Source organism: Mobula hypostoma, chromosome X1, assembly GCF_963921235.1.
Source record: "Mobula hypostoma chromosome X1, sMobHyp1.1, whole genome shotgun sequence".
NCBI lineage: Eukaryota > Metazoa > Chordata > Chondrichthyes > Myliobatiformes > Myliobatidae > Mobula > Mobula hypostoma.
The window spans coordinates 65,650,720-65,656,719 of record NC_086128.1 but is presented as its reverse complement, the minus strand read 5'-3'; positions in this window follow the sequence as shown (position 1 = coordinate 65,656,719).

Sequence of the window (6,000 nt, the reverse complement as noted above, 5' to 3'; positions counted from 1 at the left end):
CCACAGTTATTACGCTGAAGTTGTGTAAGACATTGGTGAGGTCTGATCTGCAGTTCTGGTCACTTACCTGCAGGAAAGACGTCAGTGAGGTTGAGAGAGTGCAGAGGAAATTTACCGGGATGTTGCCGGGACTGGAGGACCTGAGTTATGGGGAACGATTGAGAATGAGGGGAGATTTGATAGAGGTAGACAGAATTATAGGCATCCGTTAGTCTCATGAGACCATGGATCTGCGCCTGGAAAGTCTTCACTCTCCAGGGCGCAGGCCGGGGCAAGGTTGTATGGAAGACCAGCAGTTGCCCATGCTGCAAGTCTCCCCTCTCCACGCCACCGATGTTGTCCAAGGGAAGGGCATTAGGACCCATACAGCTTGGCACCGGTGTCATCGCAGAGTGTTACGTACCCCGTAACTGGGTTGCCAAACCAGCAGAAATGGATCACTCAGTTGGAGTCTGGATTACTGGAACTAAGAAAGTTTTATTAAAGAAATAAGCAACACAGTCCTCTAATAGTAAGGATATAAATGCAACAGGTTAGCAATGAATAAACACACATGTACACAGAACTAGGATAATAGGATCAATCAAGCTCTATCGTCATCTAGGGGTAAATGACCAGTTTCAAAGTGACAGAGTTCAGTTTAGTTCAGTTCGCAGTAATCGCCGTCGCCGTGGGAGAGAGAGAGAGCGAATGAATATTCAAATCGGATTCCAAACAGACCTTCGATATTCCTCACAGTCAGCTTTCGGGCGAGCCCTTTGTAATGTCTTCTGAGGTCACCGACTGTGACCCCTCCGTTTCAGATACGATCGTTCCTCTGCAGCGAACCTGGCACCCAGGCAAGGGCGGACACACACCAGGTTCCTGCTGATCGTACGTTTCCACCCTGTGCGTCTATGGCTTGGTCCCACGACCAGCCCTCCAAAACTCCCACCGACTTGTGAGAGACGCACCGCTTCCAGGGTCTCGTTACCTCGGGTGTCGTGTGTGTCTTGCCTTAGCGAACCTGTCCCTTTTTATCCCCCTGCTGGGGTATCGCCTGTCCATCACACTTCAAACAGTTCAGGGTTCAAAAGGGAGCCGATCTTGACAGTTCTCAGACCGGTGTCTCCTTCCATTAAACTCTCTCGTCTCTTCATTAACATTTCCAAATGCTGCTCCATTGTCTTCCTTATCTCTCTTTCTCCTGAAGACAGGTGGCAGATCAACTGCTGATCCCACTGGTACCAGCACAGGACAGTTAACATCTTAATCTATGTGTACTCTTTGTAACCCTCTTTCGTCACAGACCAATGTGTGGTTAAGTGTCTTGCTCAAGGACACAACACGCCGCCTCAGCTGAGGCTCGAACTAGCGACCTTCAGATCACTAGACCGACACCTTAACCACTTGGCCACGCACCAACACAGAACTGCGAGGGGTACGGATAGGGTAATTGCAAGCAGGCTTTTTTCCACCGAGAAAAAGGCTAGTTGGGACTAGAACGAGAGGTCATGAGTTAAGGGTGAAAGAGGAAATAGTTAAGGGGGAACTTCCTCACTCGGAGGGTGGAATGAGCTGCCAGAGCAAGTGGTGCACGCGAGCTTGATCTCCACATTTAAGTTTCGATAGGTACATCGATGGAGGGCTGCGGTTCAGGGGCAGGTTGGTGAGACTGGAAAAGCAGCTCAGCATCGACTAGACGGGCTGAAGGGCCTGTTTCTGTGCTGTAGTGTTTTTTTAAATGACTCTATATACCAGCCTTTTATAAAAATTGTGGTCTGATTAATCTAACCAAAGCAGTAACAGCTGGTAGACGTGGGACACACTGACACGACAGCGGGATGTCCCTTCCCAACACTGCAGACCCCTCAGATGCAATCTGCTATTGCAACCAGGTCAAGGGGGTGGGGGGGGGGGGGACTGAAAAGTAAGGATTCAAATCGTTAACTGCACTTCCAAGGCACAATGAATCCCCTGCAGAAAAAAAGCCGGGTGGAATTCGTCCAAAAGACGTCAAAGTGGCAAAGGTTTACCAGCAGTGAATCCAGGGGTAAGGAATACTCAGTTGGAGCCATAGAAAAGTACAGCACAGGAACAGGCCCTTCGGCCCATCTAGTCCGTGCTGAACCATTTAAACTGCCCACTCCCATCGGCCTGCTCGGGGACCACCGCCCTCCATACCCTTCCCATCCATGAACCTATCCAAACTTCTCTTAAAAACATTGAAATCGAAATCCCATCCGCCACTTGTGCCAGCAGCTCGCTCCGCACTCCTCTGAGTGAAGGAGTTTCCCCTCATGTTCCCCTTAAACTTCTCACCTTGCACCCTTGACCCAAAACGCCGAGTTGTAGTCCCACCCAACCTCAGTGGGGCGAAACAAGCCTGCCTGCATTCACCCTGTCTGCAGCCCTCATGAGTTTGTATACATCAGCACACAGCGCTTTGGGTTATTAGTGTTTTTCTTTCTCACACTGGTCTCTCACTCCTTGTGTCTCACACACCCACACCCTCCTCTCTCTATGTCTCTCTGACACTCTGTCTCAGTCCCCCATACTGTGTCTGCCTCTCTCACTGCGTCCCACACTCCCACACTCTTTGTTTCTCACTCTATCTCTCACTCACCATCTCTTTTAGCTTTCTGTCTCCCACAGTCTTGTTTCTCACTCCCTCCAACTCTCCTAGCTTTCTCCGTCCGCCCCCCCCACTCTCTCTCCATCCGTTGGCTTTCTCTATCTCCCATAGTCTGTCTTTCCATATCTCTTAGCTTTCTCTGTCTCTCACACTCTCTCCGTCTCTCTCTTAGCTTTCTCTGTCTCTCACACTCTCTCCGTCTCTCTCTTGTCTTTCTCGGTCTCTCACACTCTCTCCGTCTCTCTCTTAGCTTTCTCTGTCTCTCACACTCTCTCCGTCTCTCTCTTATCTTTCTCTGTCTCTCACACTCTCTCCATCTCTCTCTTATCTTTCTCTGTCTCTCACACTCTCCATCTCACTCTTAGCTTTCTCTGTCTCTCACACTCTCTCCGTCTCTCGCTTATCTTTCTCTGTCTCTCACACTCTCTCTGTCTCTCTCTTAGCTTTCTCTGTCTCTCACACTCTATGTCTCTCTTAGCTTTCTCTGTCTCTCACACTCTCCATCTCTCTCTTATCTTTCTCTGTCTCTCACACTCTCTCCGTCTCTCTTAGCTTTCTCTGTCTCTCACACTCTCTCCGTCTCTCTCTTAGCTTTCTCTGTCTCACACTCTCTCCGTCTCTCTCTTAGCTTTCTCTGTCTCTCACACTCTCTCCGTCACTCTCTTAGCTTTCTCTGTCTCTCACACTCTCTGCATCTCTCTCTTATCTTTCTCTGTCTCTCACACTCTCTCCATCTCTCTCTTATCTTTCTCTGTCTCTCACACTCTCTCCATCTCTCTCTTAGCTTTCTCTGTCTCTCACACTCTCTCTCCCTTATCTTTCTGTCTCTCACACTCTCTCCGTCTCTCTCTTATCTTTCTCTGTCTCTCACACTCTCTCCGTCTCTCTCTTATCTTTCTGTCTCTCACACTCTCTCCGTCTCTCTCTTAGCTTTCTCTGTCTCTCACACTCTCTCCGTCTCTCTCTTAGCTTTCTCTGTCTCTCACACTCTCTCTGTCTCTCTCTAATCTCTCTGTCTCTCACACTTTCTGCGTCTCTCTCTTATCTTTCTCTCTCTCACACTCTCTCCGTCTCTCTCTTAGCTTTCTCTGTCTCTCACACTCTCTCCGTCTCTCTCTTAGCTTTCTCTGTCTCTCACACTCTCTCCGTCTCTCTCTTAGCTTTCTCTGTCTCTCACACTCTCTCCATCTCTCTCTTATCTTTCTCTGTCTCTCACACTCTCTCCGTCTCTCTCTTAGCTTTCTGTCTCTCACACACTCTCTCCATCTCTCTCTTAGCTCTCTCTCTCTCACACTCTCTCCGTCTCTCTCTTAGCTTTCTCTCTCACACTCTCTGCGTTTCTCTCTTAGCTTTCTTTCTCTCTCACACTCTCTCCGTCTCTCTCTTATCTTTCTCTGTCTCTCACACTCTATCTCTCTCTTAGCTTTCTGTCTCTCACACTCTCTGCATCTCTCTCTTATCTTTCTCTGTCTCTCACACTCTCTCCATCTCTCTCTTATCTTTCTGTCTCTCACACTCTCTCCATCTCTCTCTTAGCTTTCTCTGTCTCTCACACTCTCTCTCCCTTATCTTTCTGTCTCTCACACTCTCTCCGTCTCTCTCTTATCTTTCTCTGTCTCTCACACTCTCTCCGTCTCTCTCTTATCTTTCTCTGTCTCTCACACTCTCTCCGTCTCTCTCTTAGCTTTCTCTGTCTCTCACACTCTCTCTGTCTCTCTCTTATCTCTCTGTCTCTCACACTTTCTGCGTCTCTCTCTTATCTTTCTCTCTCTCACACTCTCTCCGTCTCTCTTAGCTTTCTCTGTCTCTCACACTCTCTCCATCTCTCTCTTAGCTTTCTCTGTCTCTCACACTCTCTCCGTCTCTCTCTTAGCTTTCTCTGTCTCTCACACTCTCTCCATCTCTCTCTTAACTTTCTCTCTCTCTCACACTCTCTCCGTCTCTCTCTTAGCTTTCTCTCTCACACTCTCTGCGTTTCTCTCTTAGCTTTCTTTCTCTCTCACACTCTCTCCGTCTCTCTCTTATCTTTCTCTGTCTCTCACACTCTATCTCTCTCTTAGCTTTCTGTCTCTCACACTCTCTGCATCTCTCTCTTATCTTTCTCTGTCTCTCACACTCTCTCCATCTCTCTCTTATCTTTCTCTGTCTCTCACACTCTCTCCATCTCTCTCTTAGCTTTCTGTCTCTCACACTCTCTCTCCCTTATCTTTCTGTCTCTCACACTCTCTCCGTCTCTCTCTTATCTTTCTCTGTCTCTCACACTCTCTCCGTCTCTCTCTTATCTTTCTCTGTCTCTCACACTCTCTCCGTCTCTCTCTTATCTTTCTCTGTCTCTCACACTCTCTCCGTCTCTCTTAGCTTTCTCTGTCTCTCACACTCTCTCTGTCTCTCTCTAATCTCTCTGTCTCTCACACTTTCTGTGTCTCTCTCTTATCTTTCTCTCTCTCACACTCTCTCCGTCTCTCTCTTAGCTTTCTCTGTCTCTCACACTCTCTCCGTCTCTCTCTTAGCTTTCTCTGTCTCTCACACTCTCTCCGTCTCTCTCTTAGCTTTCTCTGTCTCTCACACTCTCTCCATCTCTCTCTTAACTTTCTCTGTCTCTCACACTCTCTCCGTCTCTCTCTTAGCTTTCTCTGTCTCTCACACACTCTCTCCATCTCTCTCTTAGCTCTCTCTCTCTCACACTCTCTCCGTCTCTCTCTTAGCTTTCTCTCTCACACTCTCTGCGTGTCTCTCTTAGCTTTCTTTCTCTCTCACACTCTCTCCGTCTCTCTCTTATCTTTCTCTGTCTCTCACACTCTATCTCTCTCTTAGCTTTCTGTCTCTCACACTCTCTGCATCTCTCTCTTATCTTTCTCTGTCTCTCACACTCTCTCCATCTCTCTCTTATCTTTCTCTGTCTCTCACACTCTCTCCATCTCTCTCTTAGCTTTCTCTGTCTCTCACACTCTCTCTCCCTTATCTTTCTGTCTCTCACACTCTCTCCGTCTCTCTCTTATCTTTCTCTGTCTCTCACACTCTCTCCGTCTCTCTCTTATCTTTCTCTGTCTCTCACACTCTCTCCGTCTCTCTCTTAGCTTTCTCTGTCTCTCACACTCTCTCTTATCTCTCTGTCTCTCACACTTTCTGCGTCTCTCTCTTATCTTTCTCTCTCTCACACTCTCTCCGTCTCTCTCTTAGCTTTCTCTGTCTCTCACACTCTCTCCATCTCTCTCTTAGCTTTCTCTGTCTCTCACACTCTCTCCGTCTCTCTCTTAGCTTTCTCTGTCTCTCACACTCTCTCCATCTCTCTCTTAACTTTCTCTCTCTCTCACACTCTCTCCGTCTCTCTCTTAGCTTTCTCTCTCACTCTCTGCGTTTCTCTCTTAGCTTTCTTTCTCTCTCAC